We start from the raw sequence: 27,680 nt of genomic DNA, 5'->3' as shown, positions 1-27,680 counted from the left end.
TGGGCTACAAAATCAAATAGGAGTGTCCATGTAAAAAACAGAAACACGATTACAAAAAGAATCCAGAAAGGCTGGTATCACAGCATTAAGAATAACTATCTGTTTGAATTTGTAAAAGCTGTATAAATATTAAAAACCACTTATGGTGGCTGGTGAGCACATTTCCCTTGATAATCTATTAGGTCTTTCCTTCACTGTGTAAAACGCCAGGCTGTGGTTGGAAGAGGGAGGCAGGTGGGAAATTCAGTGAACAAAGGGAATTGCAAATTTACAAAGAAATGCTGATTTGTCCAGCGAAGTGACATATTCTAAAGGAGATTTCATACCATCTATGAATAAGAGATATTTCTCCTTCTTTTTTTAACTTAAAAAATCCCTTTTCTGTGGTTCTACTTATTTATTTTAGGAACAAAATATCAGAGAGTTAAATTTTCAAAACAAGGGTGTAACGAGTGATAGTTAACATTAGTGTCTCCTAGTCTTTCATCCTATTTTCTTCATCCATTTTTTTCTTAAAATTGGAGCAAGTTGGGATAATGGGGGATGAGGATTGCGTTGGCCAGCCTACGACAAGGAGGAGCATGTGGTAGGCATGAATGGTAGCAAATACATTCCGCAGGAACTACTGTAGATCTTTTGTAGAATTAGACTACAAACAATATAGCTTGTGGTAGGTTAAATGATGACCCCCCAAAGATGCCCCGTGTGGGTATTAGGGTGTCCGTGTCCTAATCCCCAGAACCTGTGAATATGTACTTTACGTGATAAATGGCTTCACAGAAGTGATTAAATTAAGGATCTTGAAATGAGGAGATTATGCTGCATTATCTGGGTGGGACTGATATAATCACAAGAGTCTTTATGGAGGGAAGCGGGAGGATCAGGGTTGGTAGGCGGAGATGGGATGAAGGAAGGCACGAGTTGGAAGGATGGGAGCAAGGGGTCCAGAATCAGAAAGGCAGGTGGCCCTTGACAACCGACAAGAAAAGGAAATGGAGCCTCAACAGCGATGCAACCCTGCTGATACCTTGGTTTCAGACTTCTGTTTGCTGCAGCAGCCATGGAAGATGAATACACTAATGAAATATCTACCATTTTTTTTCATTGGTGAATACTTGAGACATTAAAGATGCTAGCTGGGAAAAAAAAATACTATTTCCAGGGGAATTTTTCTGGACTTGGAAAGAGATTTGTAGCTCAAATAACAAAATTGAAATAATCATAAACACATATTGTAATAGCCAGCATTTCTCAAGCACATTCTGATGTCCCAGACATTCTGCTAATCTTTTAAATTACATTAACACTTATAATTGAATTCTCACACAAGCCTATGAGTTGAGTGTTAATATCTACTTTATATAGATAAGAAAATGAGGTCTAGAGAAGGAATTAAGCCAGTCAATAGGAGAGTTTTCAAATGCTGCTGCTGCGTGTCTATTATCAGAGGGAAGAGGGTAGGGAAGAAATAGGCTTTTTAAAAAAAATGTTATATTCTAGAATGAAACATAAAATACTTCAATTTTTGTCGACAGTCGCTACTTTAGAAAAAAGAAGGTGGGAGGGTAGTCTCCATTAATTGTAGAGTGTCTTCGATGATGGCTTTAAATATCTCACTGTAAAGTCCATTTCTTCTGTAGTATTGACATTGGAAACCAATCCATTAGATAATTCTGATTTTTCTGCCGTTATAAATCTGTCAACAAGGGCAATCCTATGGCATATTGATATTCCTTGATATTTATTTCACAACTGCCTTTACGAAACTCCAAGATATTAGTTTACACATATGTCTGCATTATACTGCAATAGCAGCGGTTTTTCAAAGAGCATTTCTAAATTCTAGCTTCTATAACAGTCAATCATTCTATAGTATTTTACCTCAAATAATTCCTGACAACATCAATATGGCACCAGCTTCAATGTACTTAGAAGGTATCAGTATTGAAATAAAAGAAAAGCTGTTATTCAGCCTAACACAGCCATACGTATGTGTACGTGTTCCCAAAAGCTTAAAAGATACAAAGCAGAGTTTCTTTCATGGGACTAAAAATGCGATTTCACAATGATGTAACATCTTCTGACATCTAGTATTCTTTTTTGGAAAATGTTTTACGGCTAACCAATAATCATACAAACTCGACACCTTAATTTGATGAATACAGGTAGGTAGAATACATGTAGGCCGTTGTTGTTTTGTGTTGTGTTGTTTTGTTTTGTATACACACATCATATTCCACTTTATTAATTTTCAATAAGAGATAGAACTTTTAAGCTGACTGGAGACTTTTTTTCAGCCTCTTAGAGAATTCTATACCAGGAAGAAGGCTGGAGACAGATGGCCAATTGTTTGTTCTTTAGATCATCTTTTTTTCCCTAGACTCCATGTAGACAATCACTTTTCCTTAAACATGCAGTTTCCTCAGACAGAGTCAGTACATTTATAGGAACACAGATTTTTTTAAACATTATGATTCTAGCCATGGTTCATCTGATTGGGCATTTGCATTTCATAAATTTTCATCAAAAACACTTGCAAACTATTCTTTTCATGGGATACATTTTCTAGTTGTTAGCCTCATCCTTATTGTTAATTCTTCTCAATTTGGGGGAAACCCTTAATGTTATTTCATGATGACGGAATTTATTAACCTGCTTGGGTTTCTATTTTCCCCTCCTTCTCTAACTATTTTTCTTCTCTCTATTCTTTCCTTCACTTTTTCCTCTGCTACTTTCTTCTTCTAGTTGCATTCTTTCCTTCCTTTTGGAAGAGTCTATTTTTCTAAACCAGATTACAAACTTGATCTTATAGGGCCCCTGGGTGGCTCAGTTGGTTCAGCATCCAAAGCTTGATTTTGGCTCAAGTCATGATCTCATAGTCCAGAGATCAAGCCCCATGCTGGGCTTGGTGCTGAGCTTAGAGGCTGCTTAAGGTTCTCTCCTTCCCTCTCCTTCTGCCCCTCCCCTGTTTATATACGTGCATGCACACACTCTCCCATTAAAAAATAAAAATAAAATAAAATAGATTTTATGTAATATTTGTCTAAATAACACCAGTCTTCTAACATATTTCAACCTGAATTTCAACAATCATAGCAATATGAAGATAGATATTTTATACCTTAGTTTATATAGCTGCTTTCTTCTTGAAATAGAACCGCCTGCCTGCATGCTCCATACTTTCTACATAAAACATCCCTGTCAGTGTCAAATCAATGACTCACAGAAGATATCCTCTTATTATTTCATCAGATTAAGTTTTTTCACTGAATTATTTCGATACTATGATAAGATGGCAGGAAGCATATACTCAGCCCCGGTCACAATGTAGTCTGTCGGAGTTACACACCATCTTGCAATGAGGAAATAACAAGTCTAAAGATGACGTCAGAACCATAGATAAGTATGGGGAGCAGAAGGAAATATGGAACATGGGAACCGAAGATGGCAGAGCCACTAAATGAGACCCAAAAATCAACCCTTGTTATTGTAAGCTGCTAGAGTTGGATTTGCTATTACATGTAGCTGAAAACAAGCCCAAGTAAAAATGTATCTGTTGTTTAACGGTGCATATATTTTTTAGAGCTTTTTATGCATCTCCAGCAATGTTTCGGGGGGCACAAAAAATGACCTGCTATGTTAAGCCAAAATAAAGCCTTTGCAATGGTAGGTCTTAAATGATTTCTTCAGGATCAAAGACCAATGGAACTTGATTGTACTTCTGCTTAATAAAGTTGGAAATGTATCTTGACTCACTGATTTCAGAGGTACAGATGACATTTCTTGAGCATGGGTATTCCAACATAGTTTTGTTGTTTGAGAATGAATTAGAAAGCAGTTATTGTAAATTGTCCACTGCAACAACTACCTCATATATATTTCTGCTTGGGTCGTGAACCATTAAACGACCAATTGAAATGAGATGCTTAGCAGTGATGGGGAAATTTTGATCTGAGATTTTTTTTTCTTTTTTGCGTAATGAGACATTCCCTTGGCCTAGAGCATCTTGTTTTTAAAGTTTCAATATCTTTGGACTGTTGATGATTGTCCAAGAATAGCATTATCTCAAGCAATCAAAAGAACCTATCTACTATTACCACATGAATGATTTTATGTGTCAGTAGAGAGAAAAATCACTAAAAATTAAGTGATTATATACTACTGCTTTTAGAACACAACTTAGGTTAAGAGATGTCAAATTGTTTTTTAAGTGAGTTTGGAATCAAGGAAATGTTATTATTTAATGAAATACCAGAATCAATGAAATCAAAGAAATAAGTTAGCTCCTACTAAAGAAGAAGGTAGTAGTTTAGCAGTTAGCCTACTAAAGAAGGCATCTGGATTACAAACAGGATAGAAGAAATAAAGATTAATATTTAAATTCATTGATATTAACACGTTCAAAAACTTGGTGAATAATAAATTAAGAATATTTTTTAAATTGATACATATAGCACAACCAAGTGCTATATATATTTTTTTCTAGTGAAAACACTTATTAAAACTTACTTTTAGTTATAAAATGTGAATGGGTGTATCAGTGATGTCTCCCAGCAACAGACTGATGTAGTAAGTCCTAGAGTCTTCTTGTCCTCCTGAAATGGGCCTCTTTGACTCCTAATGTGAATCATTCTGGTGTGTTCTATGCCGGCTTTATCTTAAAGGGTAAGAAAAGTATATTGAGCATCACTGTGTATGTTTTTATGTGTGGGTAAAAATATTTTAACTTGGTAACATTTCTTTGCTCCACTGTAGAAGAATCTAATACAAACCACTGCATTATATACACATTAAAACTATAATTAAAAGACATTTAAAAAGTACAATAATTTTAATGGTTATGTACTGAAAATTTACTCAATGCAGAGTATCATTATTGCATACAAAATAAAGATGTGCCAAAAAAAACCTGCTAGATGCTGCTATCAGCTTCCCTCCATCTTCTTTTGTAACAGAACCACCAGATTTTTGTTGGGCACAGAATGTCCCACAACAGAAGTGTACATTTTTCAGTGTTCCTTGCTGAGTGGTTGCAGAAACATGATGACACGCAACCCCAAATTTGCTTCAGGTGGCAAAACTGATGCTGTTGTCCACACGCACCAAGAGTGTGTGAAAAGATGTAGTAGTCACATAGTGAGGCTTTCTGGGCAGAGGAGGGAGGCGGGTGACTCCAGGGCAGATCCAAACAATAGTTTGAGTGAAATGGTGGTAAAGAGATACTGTCTTGAAATTTCTATGGTGGTTGGGCAGTGGGGCTGGAGTGAGGGACTGCATGCACGGGCAGAGGCTTTTTTGGTTTGAACCTCCCACCAGAGCCAAAGGCTTTCTTATTAAAGCCTGAAAGGCAAGAGGGAGGAGTAAGGCTTAAAAATTGTGAGTGGTAAAAAGAAAATGAAGTCAGACTCTGTTATGGCAGTCATGTGACTCAGTTCTCATCAATGGGCCATGTGTAAATAATGTTTTCAATTTCTAAGAATTATCTTTAAAAGCATACATGCCCTTAAAAGTCATTGTCTCTCTTTAATTTCCTGTCCGATCAAAGACAGTCTTCCTAGCTGGAATTAGAATGGCTGTGGTATATCATGAGGTCACCTTGCAAATAAAAGTCAATTATGGAAGGGTAGTGGGTCTCAACCCTTGTGGAGCATTACTTACTCAATGCCACTGAGTTGTGAACTTGCATAAGAAAGACAAGTGCATTGCTATTTCATTTAAGCCACAGTTATTTTTGTTTTTCTGCCACAACCAAACTTAATCCAAACCTATTCTATTCTATTCTATTCTATTCTATTCTATTCTATTCGTCTGAGAGTCAAAAAAAATTTACAATGTAATTTGGGAAATCTGGGATGAGAAAACGCCATTAATAGACACAAAACACCCCCACATCATACACTGTAACATATTTCCCAGAAATAAGTATAGGAACGTAAAATAAGGATTATTGGTAACTAGCTTCAAGGCGAGGCCATCAAAGTTAAGTGTTATTACAAGACATAAAGAAAGAATGGTGGAAATGATTGAGACTGGGGACTGTCTCTGGGGATCCCTTGGAAGGGGATCCCTTGGAAGAGAGTAGGGAGTAGGCTTTGGGGGGAATGCAGGCTATGTATATGGGTGACACAGGAGAGATTTGGAAGGTAGGTTGGGAATATATCATAAAAGTCATAATTATTAAGGTTAAATTGAATGGTTTCACTTGTTTTTCATCACAATCCATGAATGAATTAGTAGTAAAGTGATCTTAGTTATGTAGCGTCATTTATCTACTAGTGGTGACAGCAGGATCTGGTTAGTCTTTGCGTTATTATTGCCAGCAGGGCAGAAAGAGAGGAAACAGCTAGAACCTGGGACTAAAAACTGCTCAGAGAAGCAACAGGTTTGTGGAAATTGTCCAGTAGCATATACTGAGAATCTTTTTTTTCTTTTTTTGGAGGTGAGAGGAAACAAAATAGAGTCATTCCAATTAATTTCAGGCTGAGTTGAGTAGTGCCTCTTAATATTACTAAAATGCATAGCATAGGCCTGAGACACAGGTGGAATTGTATCTGTACATGTGGTCTGCATCTGGAATGTTTTACATGAGTAATTGGAACCAGCCATTTCTTTTAGTACCAGCTCATCAGGGATGATTAAAGAAAGGCAGAGAATCCCAGTCCTATGAAGGAACTAGCTAATAGTCAAAATTAAGTCAAGGAAAAAAAAAAATTTGGGCAGAAGCTCATAACTTGAACAGAAGGATGTGGAGTGAGTGGGAGCAGAATAGGAACCAGCCAAACAAAATTTACTCAAACATAATTTCAGACTAGAGAACAATACTAATAAGTACTTCTGAAAGCTAGACACATAAGAAGACATGAGAAGAGGGAAAGACTTTTGGATCAATTGCATACTTTGGTAGGAAAGTACACTGAAGAAGGAATGAGACTCAAACTAACATTGTAGAAATACAGTGGGAGGCACTACTGTATGAAATTATATATGAGATAACTAGCAAGATTAACTCAGTGATTAGATTATGTTCAATTCTCTGGATTCCATTATTACAACTTTGTCTCCCTTCACCAATACCTTTTCTCCTCTTTGGTATGGTTATTCTTGATTAGACATTTTCTGGTCTACTCTATCAATTTACTTAATTAGCTATTGAGCTCCCAATCTATCTACTAGATTTATAAATGCCTTGGAGGCAGAGGTTGTTTCATGCCAATTTGCATTCCCTAAACAACTAAAATTTGTGTATAATAGTATTTCAAATATTTGTGGGAGTTAAATTAATTAACAAGTGTTGAACTGGGTCAAATGGTGCAGAAGGTGATGGAAATGAAAACTTGGAAAATAGATCAATTCAACCTTTGAGTACTGTCCACGGTGCTGAAGACAACTTTAAACAAGATACAGTCTCTGTTCATTGGGAGTTTATTGAAGGAGAAATAGACAAATGGGAGATTATGATACGATTGGTATTCAAATAAAGGCATCATGTGATGATATGAGGGAGCATAAGAATTTTGCCTGGATTAAACCATTGAGTTTGGTACTATAGAGGTCACGGTGTTAGTTTCCAATTGCTACTGTAACAACTATTACAAACTCTGGCTTAAAGCAACACAAGCTTATTATCTTACAGTTGTATAGGTCAGAAACTTGACCCCTACCTCCCTAGGCTAAATGTTAAGTATTGGTAGGGCAGCATTTCTTTCTAGAGGCTCTAGAGAAAAATTTGTGTCTTTGCCTTTTCTGATTTCTAGAAGCCACCTGCATTCCTTGGTTAGTGATCTCCTGACGATGTTTTCAAAGCCAGCAATGTCAAAGCCAGCAGAATGAGAAATCTCATTCTGCTAATGAATACATTCACATACCAAAGGGCAAGAAGTCACCATATCTATTAATTCTTATCTTTATGTGTCACATTTTACTGTGGATGTCAGGTCTAAAATGTAAATCCATTGGATGGTGTAGTATCATTTTACACATATCTCAGGATGAGTGAAGTCTTAGGTTTTTGTTTTGCTTTGTTTGTTCTGTTGTAACAATATATAGTGAGCTTTGATAGTTTGAATATCTACATTTCAGATTAAATGGTAATTTTAGTTTTTCTTGGTGGTAGGGGTAGATGTACAATCCCATGAAGGTACGCAAAAAAAAAAAAGGAGTATGTTTTTAGTAAGCAGTATGATAATAACAAGGTTATAATCATTATTTAATTTTTGAAAAGATTTATGAAGTGCTTAAGACATTTATTTGTTATTTTTAAAGGAGGTTGTTTAAGTACTTATGAAGAGTCATTATGTTACATTTGTAACTTTGTTGTTATAAATTTTAAAAAATCAAGTATATTAAATTTGAAATTTTAGTTTGCAATGTCTAAAAGAATTTAGTTAATGAAATGGGTCATTCTCATTAAAACTAGGAGAAGTTTACTTTTTCATGTATAAGTAAATAAAAAGTTAATCAAAATGCAACAAAAATGGTTCATTTTATATTTACAAATAGTACTACATTTTAAAGTTTTAATTGGTTTACATAGCATGATCTATAAATTGAGCTTAAAAGCTTGACAACCCCAACTTTTAAGGTATAAGTTTAGTGACCTGACAATTGATTTAAAAAGATACATATGTTTAATGCAAGTATTCCTTTTCATGCTAAAGAGGTCCCTTAAAAAATTAAAATATAATTAACTATAAGGGAATGATGCAATGGACTCTTATTCAGCCATTAAAAGGAATGATACACACACAATGGAATATTATTAAGTCATAAAAAGGAATGAAATCTTGACATTTGTAGCAACATGGATGGAGCTAGAGATTATAATGCTAATCAAAATAAGCCAGTCAGAGAAAGACAAATACCATATGATTTCACTTATATGTGGAATTTAAGAAATAAGACAAAGGGGGGAAAAAGACACAAACCAAAGAGCAGACTCAACTGTAGAGAACAAACTGATGGTTACTAGCAGGGTGGTGGGTGGAGGAGGGGTGAAATCGGTGAAGCGGATTAAAAGTGTGCTTATTCTGATGAACTCTGAGTAATATACGGAATTGTTGAGTCACTAGCTAGTACACCTGAAACTAATATAACACTCTATGTTAACTACATTGGAATTAAAATTTAGAAAAAGAAAATCTTATAAAAAAATAGAGACATTAATATTTTAACTAAGGCCATCATTGGTGTGGCATAGATTGCTAGTTTTCCCTTAACAATCTTTTTTTTTAAGCTTAATTATTTATTCTGAGAAAGAGGTGCAAACAGCTGAGAGACAGAGAAAGAGAGAGAGAGAGAGAGAGAGAGAGAGAGAGAATCCCAAGCAGGTTCCACACTGACAGTGGATAGCCCGATATGGGGCTTGAACTCATGAACCCGGGAGATCATGACCTGAGCTGAGATCAAGAGTCAGATACTTCACCAACAGGGCCACCCAGGCACCCCTCTCTTAACAATCTTTATGCCCTTCACACATTATTATAAAAATGAAAGTCAGTGTCCATTCACAATATAAGGCTGCCTGTCTCAATGATGTTTCCAACTAGGTGTGATAATATAATGACTACGTAACAATTTCTGAGACTTTCTTTAAGAAACATTCCATCACTTGCTGTCTTTCATATTCTGCCATGTGGAATGTGGATGCTACCATGTTGGAATATGCCATGAGGTCAAGGATTTTTGTGGCTCAGCAAAAGACAGAAGAAGCCTAGCTCCCTGACATTATGGAGTGAAACTCTACATGACAGTGAAATAAATGTCTATTGTGTTGAACTCTAAGAGAGGTCATCATTTACACCCAGACCTAACCCTAACTAGATAATAAGAACACAGACAGCATTAGTCTTTAGGCATTTTCCAAATTGTCTCCAATAATCACTTATTACAATTATAAAGTATAAATAACACGTTGTTTAAAACAATTTTATCAGAAGTCTAAAGACAGATGTGCTATTACTTATCTAAAATTTGAGTTAATATCTTGTAAAGGAAGAAAAGTATTCCTTAATCTGGAATACTGATGTCATTTTCTAATAATGGTTTCTTACCACTGCTAATTGGGTTATTTTAATATGAACACCTCCTGAAATAATGGCTACTTTTACTTACTGGTGTTTCTGTTGAGGATTTTTCATAATTTATTTTACTTTACTGCATAAATTACTGAACAGTGCACAGCAATTCAAAAACACCACATTTATATGAAAATTACTTTTCTAGAAAATGAAAATATTCTTTTTGCTCAACTCTAAGAAAATGATTTTTAAAATTATTTTTAATAGCCTTGAAACATTTAAATATATTTTCACTGTAATTCAATATCAAGTGAATGAAACATGCATAGGTCTTGTTGATTACAAACCATTTTACTTACTTTGGCCCCTCATATTTGAATGATGATTAGATTTGCCTTGCCATTCTATAATTTTAAAGTTGTAGTTTTTGTTGTTTTATATTGCTTAAAAATTATCATAACAACTAAAAGAACTAATATTTGGTCTAGGTATTCTTGGACCAAACGTGGTTAAGTGCTTTCAGATGACTGGCATTACAAGCCATGTTTTCAGTGAACATTTATTAAATTCCTATTGGATGTCAGCTGTGATGTTGGGCAGAACATGCAAAGATTAAAATGGTATAGTTTATGCTCTTTGGACTTGTCACGTGTTCAGAAAGGAGTTCTTATTAAGCCTGTCTGAGGATACATTTTCTACACTGAGTCATCAAAAATTCTAAGTCTTATTTAATTGGAAAAGATTAAGCAAAATTATCCAAATATTAGACTTAAGCGAATACACACTTACGGATCCGCTGAAAAGTCAATTACACCATTCCCCTTATTTAAACCTCAATATTTTAAACTTAATATTTATTATGTAAAATATAAATTAATAAATGTATTCTTTTCTTTTCCCGTACAAGTAGATAGTATTACTCGAAGAAGGAGCTTATTTTCTTCTTCTAATTTTGAGCTCTAGGAAAACATTGTATACTTCTTAACATTTACACTGAATTACTGGAAATTAATGAAAACTGCTAATTCCACCTTATAAAATCTCTGGCATGCAATGAAGGATAATGTCATTTTTAAATACCCCACACTCTTGAAAATATTTTAATTGAAGGAAAAATCATGCTTAATCTGCTATGCCTGTTACCTTAAAAACAAACAAGATTCATAATAACCTAAGGATGTTTAAAAGGGACCATCTTATTGTAGCATGTGAAAAGCACCACTTCCCCACCCATATTTATTTTCTCCCTGGTAGTAAAGTACAAACTAGTAACCATTTTAATCTGTTTAGGTTTTTAAAGATGATGCTTATCAAGTATCCTGGAATATTAAACATAATTTTAAAAGAGTATTTTTGTTCCTTTGGAGAAAAGTCAAATCAATATAAGTACCTATGAGCATCCACAGAGGTAAATCAGTCCAGTATGTAGACAAAGTCAGGAATTTATCTGAAGGATGTCTCCATTTTCCTGTCATACTTTGGTTAAGTCATAAACTCCCCCCCATTCTCAGGTTAAATTAGCAGGCTCTGTGCTTTCTCTATTGCTATGTAACCACCCCAAACATAGTGGCTGGAGACAACAGTGATGTATTACTATTCTGACCATTACAACTTTGGTCTTTGAAGGCATCTAATCTAATTTTTCAGATGAGAACACTGAAGAACCTAAACTTAACTGAGTTGTTAGTTTTAGACTGCAGTCCCAAACAACATATACTTTTATTTAAAAACAGACAAAACAAACAACAACAACAAAAACAACTGAAAACAAAGAAAAATGCCTGAAGTTTGATATGAGAACCTCCCAAGATGTCATTGAACTAAATTAATATTTGATCTTGAATGCATTGCATTGCTTTAATACGTGAACAGAACTTTAACTAAACTGACTACATTTAACAGAATCTGTATGTATATTTGAGAATATTCTCTGGCCTTAAGATTAATAGTAAGAAGTATGATTTCAGCCTCAATCATCATCTTGTTTTTGACTAATGGATAAAAGAGATACACAGATTTAAATGAGAACAGCACAAATCAAATCTTGTGGACTATAAAGAAGAATTTTGAACACTGAAATTTTGTGACATTTTGATAAGATATAGTGGAACGAACCTCCTACATTTGAAAAGCTTGATGATAATATTAGTAGGTAATGTAGCCCTTCCCTACATCATGTAGAGTTATTAGAATTCTAAGAGGTATTTCTGTTCTTTAAAATAATTCTGCTAATACTCTTCCTCAAAGATTTTTCAGGTAAAATATATATATATATATATATATAATAAAATATATATTATATATATATTATATATATAAAATATATATAAAATATATATAAATATATAAACTCATATATATTATATATATAAATATATATATAAAATATATATATATATTATATAAAATATATATATAAAATATATATATATATTATATTATATATATATATATATATTTCAGGTAAAAAAATATATATATTATATATATAATATATATATATTTCAGGTAAAATATATATATTATATATACAATATATATATAATATATATATATATTATATATATATTACATATTCGAGTACCTTTGCAGGTAAATACACACACACACACACACACACACACACATACATACACTGGATGTATATAGATATGCACACCTGCCAGAAAGAGATTTGTTATTTACACAGAATATGTTTTATGCCCACTACCACACATTTCTATGCTTCAATTTTTTAGCCTCTTTGTTCAGAAAAACAAACAAACCAGAAAACCCAGATGAGATTAGTGAATAACCTAATCCCTAGAGTTTAGTTTTCAAAATCAATTCCTGAATCTTAGCTGCATAGAGAAAGCAGACAAAAGAAACTCCAGTCAAAATCATCCACAATTCTTCCATCTCAGCAATGAGATTAGATTGACTGGGCTGGGAGAGGAAGTAGCAGAAAGAAAAAAAAAAAAGGTGTTATGGGATCTCAAAAAAGGAACATTATACACCATCCTCTCTCTCAAGTTGAGACCATGATACTGGATTATGGAATCCCAATGCAGAAGCTGGAATGCTGTGCCTGTTTCTCATTTGATGCTCTGGGAGTTAATAAGCCCTGTGTAGAAAACATGATCTTCCTTATGTGGGGCTTAAAGCAGATATGGCAAATGGGTGTCTGGGCCTGAGGAGAGCTTCAGAGATCCCATGCATCCAAGATTGTGAAAAAAAAAAAGAGTTGCTTCATCGTCATGTACCCTGAGAATGGTGGAGGTGGGTGACAGAGGGAGCTGGTGGCCTGAAAGAGTCTCATGGTGGCAGAGTGGATTCTGTGACATTGAGCTGAGTGTCTATGGGGCTGCTTCAAAGGATCTGATTGTCTCAACAGGTGCCTCTACAGAGGGACTGACAATTATTGTCACCCTTCTAGAATATAAGCTCGGTTTAGGTAAAGATACTACTGTATCCCCAGGCCCACGCATATAGTTCACACTCAGTATATATTTGTTGATGCATAAAGAAATCATATCTCAACATGGTATAAGGATTCTGTGCAGTCTCCATTTGAATCCAGAGTTTCACTACTTATTATCTAGACATTGTCAGTTCAGTCCAAAATAAAATGCAAATAGCGCCTTCCTCGACAACAGGCTCATGAATATAAAGAATTTCACACACTATCAGGCAAATAGAGATGCTCAAAAATAATGTTTGGTTATTGTTGGAAATTGATAAGAAATTTTCATAATAGTAACCTTGAGAGCTTGTTGAACCTAATTGCTTCAGCAGAATTCCCGGTTATTTATAAATCTATCACTATTTGGGCATCTGAAGTTGCTTGTTTTTGTTTTGTTTTCTCAGCTTTGCCTTGGATAAACTGTTCTCATCAGAGATCAAAAACAGAGAAACCGACCTAGAGAGCTTGAGGACAGAATATGTATGTGCATAAAGAGGGCATCAGACACCACAGTCAAATATCTAGTTTTGTACCTGGGTAAAATCGTTCTCTATGCATTGGTTTTCCTAACTCACGATACACTAACTAATAAGCAGCTAGACCCACTTTGACTCCCAAACACACCCGCTGCCACTTACTGACACAAACACACTGAGCCCATGGAGGCATGCCCTGCCGTAGACCCCTGGGATTCTGCCTTTTCTGGATTGTGCTGAATAGCCTGAAGTGAAAGACAAACAAGTTGCCTGGAGCAAAATTTCTTGATTAGCAGTACACTGTCTTTTACAGCAATCACATGAACTTTTATCTGAAACATCCCTGGGAGCAGCTAAAGATGGGATCTGTTGCTATGAGAACAGCCAAGCAGCTTTGGCAAATTCCATGTGTGATAGATAATGACCTTTGTATCATTTAATATCGGATTTCCTGTTACTGATGGCGGTAAATAATCCTTACCTTCCTTTAGTGAACAGTTGCTTCATCCCAAAGCCCGAGACCATGTGTGAAGACATTTTAGCAAAGGATTTCCAGCAAAGCCTACAGACCACATAGATCTGACCTAATCAGTGATTGCCTTGGGCTATCCGCTGTGTGAGTTCTGCTTTCCACATTATCTCCTGGGGTTGTTGTTATCTAACGTTTGTAAATATTTCAAAAGTTTGAGCTGCATATAATCAATTGTAAATGCTATGGAGCTTCAGATCACATCAATAGCCTTGGAGAGGCTGCATCACCATTAAAATTACAATCAATCCATTTTCATTTCTCCTCAAGTTTTTTTCTTATATTGTCCCATGTTTTGGTCCAATGTTTCAACATCATAAAATGGTAGCTTTGATCTTAGTGGAAAAAAAATTGAAGATTAAAAAAAAAAAAGACAATTGGGAAGAACTTATTCACTTTGCTTAATTTGGCATCACCGTGACTCACCAAATTGTCCAAGAGATCACCTTGACATAAGTGTTGTGCAAGAGCATTTTGATTTCTTGGCTCTGTCTGACCACTCTCACCTCTTAATGCCAAATGTTCTAAATTGCAAAAGCACCAAATATAATTTGCAATTCATCTTAGAGAAGTAATGACTCTTTGAAGTGCAAGAAAATATTCATCGTTTCAATAATTTTTGGGGGGGCACCTGGTGGCTCAGTTGGTTAAGCGTCTGACCCTTGACTTCAGTTCAGGTCATAGTCTCACGGTTCTGGAGATGGCGCCCTGTGTTGGGTTCTGTACTGGCAGTGTGGAGCTTGCTTGGGATTCTCTCTCTCCCTCTCTCTTTCTGGTCCTCCCCACTCTCTCTCTCTCAAAATTAAATAAGTAAACTTAGGGGCGCCTGGGTGGCTCGGTCGGTTAAGCGTACGACTTCGGCTCAGGTCATGATCTCACGGCCCGTGAGTTCAAGCTCCGCGTCGGGCTCTGTGCTGACCGCTCAGAGCCTGGAACCTGTTTCAGATTCTGTGTCTCCCTCTCTCTCTGCCCCTCCCCTGTTCATGCTCTGTCTCTCTCTGTCCCAAAAATAAATAAACGTTAAAAAAATTTTTTTTAAATAAAATAAAATAAATAAGTAAACTTAAATATATATATAATATAAAATATAAATATATATATAATATTTAAATATATATATTATAATATAATAATAATATATATAATATGAAATATATATAATTTTAAAAAACACTTCACATTCTCAGGTAGTGGACTTATTCCATTATATGACAGAAATAGTTCTACAATACTGGGCTGAGAATGTCGGTATGATTTTGACCAGGTCAAAATATGAGTTTATAGCATCGAGAACAAAAGCAGAACATTTTCTTTCCTACAAATAGCTTCTATTTTATTTGAGAACTATTTCATTGGTTAATCTGGTTACTTCTGCTTTTTCAAGGACTCTCTACACACACAAGAAAGCATTTCTGAGCCAAGTGTAGAATATGATGATGTTGAAAAAAATCAAAGATCTAAATAAATGGAAAAATATTCCATGTTCATGTATATGCAGATTCAATATTGTTAAGTCAATGTCAGTTCTTCCCAACTTGATTTATAGATTCAACAGAATCACAATCAAAATCTCAGCAAGTCACTGTATAGAAATCAAAAACTGATTCTAGAGTTTATATGGAAAGGCAAAGACTCAGAATTATAATATGATGATGACAGAAATAAGAAGGATTTATAGGTAATATCCTTAGGCTTTGGGAATCCTGCAAACTTTTTGTAGAACATGGAGGTTTAGCTGTGGTGGGAAACTGTGCACCTGAGAACCTAGTCATGATTCTTTTTCATGGGCTTAGGGCAACTGCTTACCCGGGCTGCAAGATCGCAGTCTCTTGAACAATGTGGGAATTAGTTGCGTTGAACACCTGCACGGTCAAAAATCTGTGTATAACATCTGACTCCCCTCCAAATTTAACTATGGAAACCTATTGTTAGTTGGAAGCCTTACCAATAACGTAAAGAGTTGAGTAACACATATTTTGTATGATTTATGTTTGGTATACTGTATTCTTACAGTAAAGTAAGCTAAAGGAAAAGAGTGATTAAGAGCATCATAAGGAAGAGAAAATACATTTATAGTTCTCCACTGTATTTATCGAAAAAAATCACCATATAAATGGACCTGCACAGTTCAAACCTGTGTTGTTCAAGGGTCAACCGTATATCTCTATCTCTATCTCTCTCTATATCTATATCATCTATCTCCATATCTGTATCTATGTCTATGTCTATGCGTATGTCCATCTCTAGCTATCCACGTACCTCTTAAGATTCAGAAATCTGACCTGTAGGCTGTGGGTTGGGAAACCTCTAGCTGAAGGAGGAATACATGCATGTAATTCTGTGGGAAATATCAGGGAACATGAAAACTCGTGGAAAGAACTGAATGTGAAATATTAGGAACAGAGGACACTTGGTATCACATCAAGCACCATAGTTGTTCTCATGCTGCTTTCTTATGGGCCCATTGCTGTGGGAGAAAATTAGGTTTCCTCATCGGTGAAATTAGAAAATCAAGCGGAACATGTTTTCTTTTAAGCAATTTTTTTTTTCAAAATACAAAGAAACAAGCATTAGAAATTATGGGAAGTGCAAGTGTATTTTTCTGTTACTTTGAAATAAGCAGTTGAAATCTATGCATTCCTAGTGTGCAACAAAATAGTTTCCTATCGGAATGAATTGGTGCTATCTGTTGGGTCCTGGTCCTAGACTCCTGCCCATTGGAGCAATTAGCATTAATTAGCACATTTATTGTCAAGGTTGGATGAGATCCTGTGAATGGGATGGACAGAAAGGAAAATCCCCTTATCTCCACGGACGCTGATCCCTGGCGAAAAGAAGATTGAAATACGTGGTCAGGAATCTGTAAGGCAAGTTCACTGCCACTACCCCCCTGGCAGCAGTTACAGAGGTCTGCTTCCTGTGCGTCCTGTTGATGGCTGTTATGAACATTATCTTTGCCCAGAAATGGAAAATGAGATTCCAAAGAAATGATAATGTTATTTACCTTCATGGTCAAAAGTCTCCCAAGGGGCTCTAGTGCACATTTTGCATTTTAACACGATGGAGACCACTAAGGACCATGAATTCCTCATGGATGTGGTTCAGCAAAATAGGTGAGGAGTTTCCTGTGTAATACAAGATTGCAGAATGACCTCAATTTTAACAGCCAATAGAAGTTCTCCCTCCTTTTCTATACTTCGAATCAGGAAGCTCTTTCTCTAATCCAACTGTGGGTTAAAGAAATAGACCCTGAATCAAAGTTTACACCTACTTTAGATAATAGGGGGCTTTTTTCTATATTGAGTTATTATGAAGCCCAGAATATGAATGCAAGAGACGGTGCAAGTCAACTTTATAATGTTATGTGAATGAAATTTAAGATCTTTCATTGATTTATAAAGGTTATAATTTCATTAATTCTATTCCTCGATTAATTTTAATATTTATTTAATCTTTGAATCCCCAAATTATATTAGAGTTAATGAAGTAATTCAAGTATTAGTTAATATTATCTTAGGATCTTAAACATGGATATGAAAAATTAAGGAATGGCCTAAGAATATAAAATGGTGCAATTATTTAAAGTTAAATGTGGCAATATTTATTAAGATTAAAATAACTTGGGAATATACTTTAGATAAACTAGCACCAGAATATTAAATATCAGAATATGTGGTTATATTTTAAAATTCCTTTTGCTATTGCTAACTATATATATATTATATACATATATAACTGTATATAATGTATATATATAATATATATAGTTATATATATACTTACATTTATATTTACATTTATATTATTTATATTTATTTATATATGTATATATAAGTACACACACATGCCATTATATATTTATATAAATTCTGATATTATATATACAGCATACACACATTCTGATGTATATGTATGTGTGCTTGCAGGATTGGTTGAACTAGCAAAATAATTGAAATATGCAGCAGTAGTCTAACTACTGATCATAAGTGAGCACTATGCTATTATTTACCATGTAGTCACTCAAATAATGAATGGTTGTATATGTATTAATATAAAGGCATGTGTGTTATAGTAACTTAAAAAAATTTTCTAGTACAATAAAATTTGGGGGAAAGTACATGACTGGATGAAGGACAGGTCTTTTGGTTTCTACTTTATGCTGCTTTGTACTTTTTTGTACTCTTTTCCCCCATCAAGAGCATATATATCATTTATAATTATAAAACCAAGTTTCAGTGAAAACTCATAAAAGGAGCGGACTACCTTAAATTCCTCATTGAGCAAGTTGAGAAACCAATGAATGAGCAAACAGTGTAATTATAGAGTAGCAACAGCAGCAAGAAAATCAGAACTTTCAACAATATGATTTGGTATATTTTGTACGTTGCCAAATATGCTATATATGAGACATTCGAGAATGGAGGTGCTGCCTTGCAAATGCCAAAAAAAAAAAATTGTATTTTTTTTCTTTTCAAAATATTTAGTGTCTACAATTCATCAGTGAACCAAGTAAATCATGGCTCCTTCAAGTGTGAGGATCGAAACCAATTACCATTAGTGACCATCGGGTGCAGCCGGTCCTTTCTGTCCTGTTGCCTGAATCTCAATGATCTCCCAAGTGCGCCCGTGCAATTTAACAGAAAGATCAATATACCACAGCAGTTAGCAGCAGCCCTCTTGAAGTGCCTCACAAAACATGCTACATTTCTCCACCGAATAAATGTCAAAACATTCCAACAGCTACAATTCTTGGGAGAAATCGTTCTTCTGAAACATTATTGACATACTTTAACCCACATTTCCCGCGGCTTGCAGGCTTCCTACTGGCCAGTCAATTCTGATTTGGCAAGAGCCACATCGACATGTGTCCCCTGCTGACTTGCTCGGATGGCATGGAAGATATCAGAATCTGGTGTATAGGTCTTTAGGTTCAAAGGTCAGTGGTCTAACGCTGACCCAAGGCCAAGGTGATGGCAACCTCTCTCCAGAGACTTGGCTTCATCTCTAATATGCCCTTGAAATCAATCAATATCATCACAGAGCTTGCCTTTCTAAGCATAAAAGACTGCCTGATCTAAATGCTTCTAGGTTACTTCCTGCGAACTGAGAGCTTGAAAGCCATGTAGGAGAAAAACGGAACAGATTTTACTTCTCACTTTATGGAATTACTGTTTAAAAACCTTACAGTGATTGCGATTTTCCAAATATATGTGCACATTGAGATTAAAATATACATATATATATGTATATATATGTATATATATATATATAGAGAGAGAGAGAGAGAGAGAGAGAGACAGAGAGACAGAGAGAGAGAGACAGAGACAGAGACAGAGACAGAGAAACAGACAGAGACAGAGAGGGAGAGAGAGGGAGAGAGAGGGATATATTTGTATATGTGAGATGTGTATATTTACACACACACACACACACACACACACAGAGGTAGAAAGAAAGAAAAAATACATTTATTTTCCTTTCAGTGTGTAAGTTTTAGTTGTTTCACATCAGAACACACACTATGGGGCGCCTGAGTGGCTCAGTTGGTTGAGAGTCGGACTTAGGCTCAGGTCATGAGCTCGCGGTCTGTGAGTTCGAGCCCCACACTGGGCTCTGTGCTGACAGCTCAGAGCCTGGAACCTGCTTCAGATTCTGTGTCTCCCTCTCTCTGTCCCTTCCCTGCTCATGCTCTGTCTCTCTCTGTCTCTGAAAAATGAATAAATGTTAAACAAAAATTTTAAGAACACACACTGTGAAAGTGGTCTCCTTGCCATGTGATGCTTTCTGATACGTCTGAGTTATTAGGAGCTGCTGAAGGTTCAACCTGGAATGAAAATTTATTTTGATGTTTGTTTTGTGCCCCTTTAAACAAACTTTTCCCTTCATCTTTCTATGAATTGTTTTATTTGAGTACGTGAAAATCTTTGAGATCGCATTGTGAGAAACCATCCTACAAACGTACAAGCAGAAAACCATTCATTTAGCCTCAGCTTATTTTGATGTTTACAAAAACAAGGGGCCATTTTGCCAGAAGACTGTTCTCCTTCATTCCAGATTCATGAATACATGGATCTTCAGACTCACTCAACACTAATGCCTACTTGAGTCACTCTCAAGACATGACTGCAGCTGGGCAACAATAAAAATAGTTATTAAACATGAAAAAAGGGGGCGCCTGGGTGACTCAGTCAGTTAAGCATCTGACTCTTGGTCTTATAAGAGCCCTGCATCAGGCTCTGCCCTGACAGCACGGAGCCTGCTTCAGATTCTCTCTCTCTCCTCTCTCTTCCCCTTCCCCAATCACGTGTGTGCTTTCTCTCTCAAAATAAATAAATAAATGTTGTTTTTTTTTTTTAAATAAGAAAAGGGATGGCAACTATTATTCTACCAAAACAGACTCTCTTAAAATTTTCGGAAACCAAATTTATTAGCTAACTGCCATTTCCAAATAGAGCAGGTTAGTTTTATTAATTCAGAAAGTTATATATAACAGGTGCACTGAATCTCCTCTGCCTGTGGTGTTTAAAGTGTCTACACCTGGGGGCGCCTGGGTGGCTCAGTCGGTTGAGCGTCCGACTTCAGCTCAGGTCATGATCTCACAGCTCGTGAGTTCGAGCCCCGCGTCGGGCCTTGTGCTGACAGCCTGGAGCCTGCTTCAGATTCTGTGTCTCCCTCTCTCTCTGCCCCTAACCTGTTCGCATTCTGTCTCTGTCTCTCTCAAAAATAAAAATAAACATTAAAAAAATAAATAAATAAATAAAGTGTCTACACTTAATACAGATCAGTCAAGATGAACGAATAAGAGAGGGAAAAGGTCTCTCCCCCCACAATAAAATGTCACCATTACTTCTCAGGTGCAAAATTAGCGGAATATGCACATTCATATAAGTGTGATTGTTAAAACAGTCAGCAAATGGCAATGGAGACATTTGTACTCTTAGCCTTGGTTTCTTCAATAAACAGCAATAGCAATCTCAGTGATAAATCTTCCTTTGACTCCACTTAAAATTATACAGTCTCTTCTAAGCAAACAAGAGCCCGTTAATATCGACCTGGAAGATAGATATTAAACCAACATTTTCATAGTTGTTTGTTTGTTACTTATCTCCCAAGACATTAGCCAAACACATGGATTTAACATCAAAATGAAAAACAAAACAAAACAAAACAAAATAAAAAAAAATAAACACATGAAGTTCTTCCTCAGGAAGGTAGCAACTAGATATTTCAGGGAAAAAAAAATCAATGTCACTCTCTGTTTCTCCAAACACACACACAAAATCAATAATGTTCTAAATAACTACTTCACATATGTATTTTAGATTATGAGACTCCATCACTGAGATAATATGCAAGAATTACCTAGAGCCAAAATGTCACCAATGTGAGATAAGATTAAACATACAACCGTACCCAGAATAGAATTTACCATCCCCCCTCATGCACACACACAAATGAGTTTCCTTGACACAAATACTGAGTCCTAATAGTCGGCAAAGGGTTTAAACATTATAATCTTATGTAGTTGGACAATTCCTTCCCATACGTTTTCTCTAATGAAAGAGTTATTAACATCTGTTTGATAAATTGCAGCTGTTATTCTTTAACTTAAAAGAAAATTAAATCTAGCCTCTTTATAAGAGGATTCTTATAACTAATATAATGACGTGTAAATATACTTTACATTCTGCAGTTTTAAGTATTTTGAGGGAAAGACTGTTTTCTACTACACACTATGCAAAATATACCATATTTCTAGTTTATGTCCCTTATGAATACTTAACCAGCTACCTCGGAAATTGCCTTCAAAACTCGAAACAGTCACTTCTTTTTTTTTTTTTCTTTTTAGAAGGAATGGAAAGTCTGTCCATTCCTTTTGTTTTTCTTTTTTAAAGTTTGTGTATAATTTATTTTGAGAAAGTGAGAGAGAGAGCATGTGGGGGAGGGGAACGGGGGGGTGGGGTAGAGAGAGAATCCCAAGCAGGCTCCACACTGTCAGTGCAGAGCCCCATGTGGGACTCGACCTCTCAAACCGTGAGATCATGACCCGAGCCAAAATCAGGCACTTAATTGACTAAGCCACCCTGGCTCCCCAAAAGCCACTTCTTGAATAATCATGTTACATTTCTTATATCAGTTTATTTTCACATAATTTTTCGATATCAGGAGGGTCTGAAAGGTTAAGAAATCATTTCATGTTACGTTTCTAAACTCAGGGCTGTCTGAATCCAAGACCCATGTTTTTAAACAACAGGCTATTCTAATGTTACTTTACCAGGAGTATCCCAAAGGGACAGGTTTATGATCGTTGGAGGGAAAATTCTTATCAAAGGGAAAGCATGCCTTATTTAGCAGATTTGGAGAAGATATCAAGCTGAGAGCAATCATTAATGCAACTAATGACACAGCATCCAAAAATATTTGGCAAAATTAGACATAGAAGGCTTTTCTTTTTTTACTACCTCAGTGTTAAATAATGGTTACAGTTAATATTTCACAAATATTACAAACAAATAAAGAAAACCCCACAATTGGGGGGTCAGAGCTTAGGAGAAGAAACTTAGGTATGAAGGAAGAGTGGGTAGATGTGTACTTGAACTTCAGGTTTCAGAATTCATTCTGCTATTTCTGCTATGTGGTCCTGGGAATATCCCACAACTTACTCAAAATTCCCTTTCCTCATTTGAAAGATGAGGGTAATACTGGCCACTTTCACGCTGAGGATTAACTGAGATAATGCGTATTGTTGAAGAGGTCCACCAGGAAGCACAAATAAAAAGTAAGTTGCCCACATCAGAGGACACTGTTCTGAAATATTAGAACACGAGAGATTAAACAAAGAGCCTATGAGATTACTGTGAAGAGGAAAACTAAAGCCATATACCAAGTAACTAAGCAGGGATGACATTGGGCTATTCAGTAGCCAGATGCACATGCCTTTAAATCCTCAAAGGAAAAAGACATTCACCTAGAGTTCTATATCTCTTAAAATTATCAATAACATATAAAAGTAGAATAAGATGTTGAAAACACGCAAGAATGACATAGCTCACGGGTGCCCTTTCTTAGGATGCTACTCATGAGTTCAGTATAATGCAGAAAGGAGAAAAAAAAACACAACAGAATATGGCCAACAGGAACACAGCCAAGAGTAGCTTTGACATAGCAGCTGCATAGGACCCCCACACCCTGGCTTAGAGATAGAGCCAAAAGAAGAAGGCTCCGGTGAGGGGTAGGGTCCTGGCGGATTATGGAATGATAGGTAAGCTAGGGGAAAAATTGTGCAATAAAACCATAAGAGGTACGTAATAGAACATTATAAAGTGCTACCAGGTCATCTGAGGGGCTCAGTTGGGTAAGCAGAGGGCTCCTGATTCTGGCTCAGGTCATGATCTCATGGTTGTGAGATCCAGCCCTGTGTTGGGCTCTACGCTGGGCATGGAGCCTGCTTGGGATTCTCTCTCTCTCTCTCTCTCTCTCTCTCTGTCCCTTCCCCCCACCCCTCAAAAAATAAATAAATAAAAATAAAAATAAAAAGTGTTATCCACTCCAAAAAAAAATGAATAAAATGAGGCAAAAAACTGCATTCATAACAGAAAACTTGGTCCATGTGTGAGGATCATTAATATTGTCATAGAAATGTAACCGTCAACAATTGACTTTAGCAGAAATTATGATTACTAGGAATATAAAGCAAGCCAAGGATTTGTTCCCACCCACAGAAAGTCAAAAGATAATATGAAATGTATAATTCAAGAAATACAAAAACGTAAGTTAGGATAGCTCATAATAATTTTCTTGAGTTCAAATATTTGAAGGACTATTGCACTGCAAAGAAGTCAGTCACACTTTTTATGATTCCAGGAGCCATCAAAAGGTCAGCAAAATGGATCTTGTGGGAAATATATTTCACCTTAACATAAGAAAAGATTGTCTGAAATGACATAACTCTGGGCAAAATGATTCCTCTGCCACAGGAATGGACGTATATTGGACAACTGCTTGATGGAGATTAAAGGCACAATTCAAGCATCAGAAGTAGGAAGACTTGTTGTAGACCACTTCTAAGGTGTCCTGCCTTGAGCTCAACAACCCTATGAGAACCATGCTGGCCATAATTACGACAGAAAAGTTATTCCATTTGGCTTACTCATCTTGGATACCCTGGGATGTCATACAACGCTCTTTGAAATCTGAATACTGAAAACTTTAATGAAGAAATCCTGAAGGATCCCCTCCGCCCCTGCCTACAAGTAGTTGCCCCATTGAATGCTGAATAAATATTCAGCAGATGGTATTGAGTGCTTTCCATACTCCAAAGTGCTCTTCTGGGATATGGTGGATACAGCTTGGCATGAGACCAAGAAGGTGCCTCAGATAAGGAGTGTGCATTCTTTGGCTCATCTGGGCAGGCATACTGGAAACTGGAGACAGGTGTCCTCACCAAACCAAGCAAAGATTTGGAAATACAAAATCCACCAAATAAAACTTGTCAAGACTACCAAATAAAGACTGGATTGAGAGACACAGCACAGCTTAGAATATAGTGTTATTCACCCAGAGCAGTTTTATGAGGATTTGATTCAAATGCTTAATGTAATTTATCTTTTGCCATGTAAAAGATTTTAGCTGCCAAAGCCCTGTAAAAACTGGAGACATAGCTTTGTTGTTGTCGTTGTAGTGGTAGATCCATGGAGTGGGAGAGAATTTCCAGAAGCTTGAGCAAACGCAGTTCTCATAGAGTCCTAGTGACAATGCAGAGGAAGGTCAGTTTCATGATGGCAAGCTAGCTGAATTTGATGGGTTAAAAAATAGAGTTCGGTTGTTCTTGGGAGAGGATTATACTCTCCAGTGTGCCACAGGCCCAGCTACTTCCAATCAAGTCCAACCAATCCCTCTGTACATTGGTTTACAGTCTGACACCACCCAGGATGACCTGTAAATTTCATAAAGAAAAGAGGTTGGTTTTCATTCTTTTTACTTTTCACAGCATCCAAACATCTGAATTACACCTACTGATGCTCATTTATTTGGGACAATTGGATGATATCTGCATAATTCCTTTCTGTCCATATTGTGATGTGGGGATGATTTCAATGAGATTTAGAAATGTTGATCACGGGGCGCCTGGGTGGCTCTGCTGGTTAAGCGTCCAACTTCGGCTCAGGTCATGATCTCGCGGTTGGTGAATTCGAGCCCTACGTCAGGCTCCGTGCTGACAGCTCAGAGCCTAAAGCCTGCTCCAGATTCTGTCTCCCTTTCTCTCTGCCCCTTCCCGGCTCATACTCTGTCTATGTCTCTCTCAAAAATAAATAAACATTAAAAAAATTTAAAAAAAAAGAAATGTTGATCACTTTTAGAGTTACTTAGACTAGGACTAAATAAACTAGAAAGATGTTTAATTCAAATGTGTTTAATACATTTTGCTAGATACAAGCACTTAAGTATTACAAAAGATAATTTATTCTTTCTAGAATTATTAGCTAATGTCTCTATTTTAGTATGTTCTTTGGTAGCTGTTGAGAATCAGAATGAACTCACTTTCCCTGCCCACATACTTATCATATGCTAAAGGCTTATGATAAAGGGTCCATACATCACATGCATATTATCATATGTAGTCACAGCAAAGGGCATCAGTGGGACAATTTATATGCAGTACAGAATTCCTAGGCATTTGCATGTTATTAGGTTTTTTAACTTTTTTTGACAGATTATTTTTGAAGTTTCTTTTTCTTTTTTTTGAAATTTCTTTGAAGTGTCAATAAAGAGGATGATTATCCCTCCATGAAGTGGAAAAAGAATAAAACTGAGTTACATCAAATGCTCAGGGGAGTGGTATAGCAATTTTATCAAATTTCTGAAAGAAAAGATTGAGACTGTCACATTCACATCAATTAATAATAAAAATATGTGAAACAATATTTGGTCATATGTAAGAGTAATAATCAATTCACCTGCAGTCTGAAATACATCTATGACAAGTACTTTGAAATGCATTAACTGTAGGTTATCATGGTCAAAACGCTATATATATTTTTTTTAACTTGTGTTGAATTAGAGTTTCTCTTTTAATTAAATCAATAAGTTGTCCTTCCCACCTGAAAAATCAACCCAAATGTCAACATCCTAATAGATTTGTAAAAAGGCTGAAGAGAACACTATAATCAGATGACCAAGGCAGCATATTATTATTTCCCTGATAAATAGACACAAAAGGACTAAATGTCCTTTCTTCACCGGATAAGTTGTCAAGGTTCCAAAATAATCTCTTCACAAGTCAAATATTTAACCAGAAATGCAATGCAAGGGATTTCAATTTTCTGTACTATGTTTTAAATGAATCTAAAATTTTAAATAATAAATAAATAAATACATAAATACATAAATACATAAATACATAAATAAATAAATAAATAAAAAACCCAGGTTTCCAAACTCTTAAGGAAACAAATAGTACTAGGCTAAGGCCAGAGTCAGGCTTAAGTCTACGCTGAAGAAGCAGCTTTCAATAGCATGAAAAGAATATTGCTCAGCGATGGTCCCCTGAGAGCAGAGCTGAGACAAAAATTTGATGATAGGATCTTCTCTGAATCGTCCAGTGGGAGGTAAGGGGACAGCACTTGCCCGTTGATTCCCACCTCTGCCCCATTTTGGCTGAGACTGTCCCGCAGGCATGAACTCCTTTGCAGCTCATTGCACACGTGGAAATACCAAGAGGGACCTGTCAAGGCAAGCCGGAGAAGGCAGAAAGAGATATGTGTGCAGTGTAGCATTGATGGCACAAAACCATTGGAAGCCCTCCCAGAATTATTCACCATATCTGTAAGTGGAATTGGAAAGGAGGCCGCCAGGGTATCAGATGAGTCACAGAAGCATTGTAAATAGAGCCTGGAAGCTTTCCTTATTGATAGCACCTCTCACAGACCCTCCATGGAGAACGAGAAGCTTCTACAGGGGGATCCTCAACAGTGAAGATCTCTGTCACCGTTTTTAAAGAATGGAAACCCAACATTTATTATTTAAATAAATATCTCCATCCACAGTATCATGAGTAGACACCAATATACCAATAAAATTATAGGAAGCTATGACAGTGTGTAAATGATATGAGCTAGGGGGGGGTTAGGAAAATCTCTGAAAAAGAAGATTGTAAGTTGAGATCTGAAGAGTGCTTCATTGGGCGGACCTGGCTGCTTCACTGTGGTTCCATGTTC

This window comes from Panthera tigris, chromosome A3, assembly GCF_018350195.1.
Source record: "Panthera tigris isolate Pti1 chromosome A3, P.tigris_Pti1_mat1.1, whole genome shotgun sequence".
Taxonomy (NCBI): domain Eukaryota; kingdom Metazoa; phylum Chordata; class Mammalia; order Carnivora; family Felidae; genus Panthera; species Panthera tigris.
Note: the sequence above shows the minus strand (reverse complement) of the source record.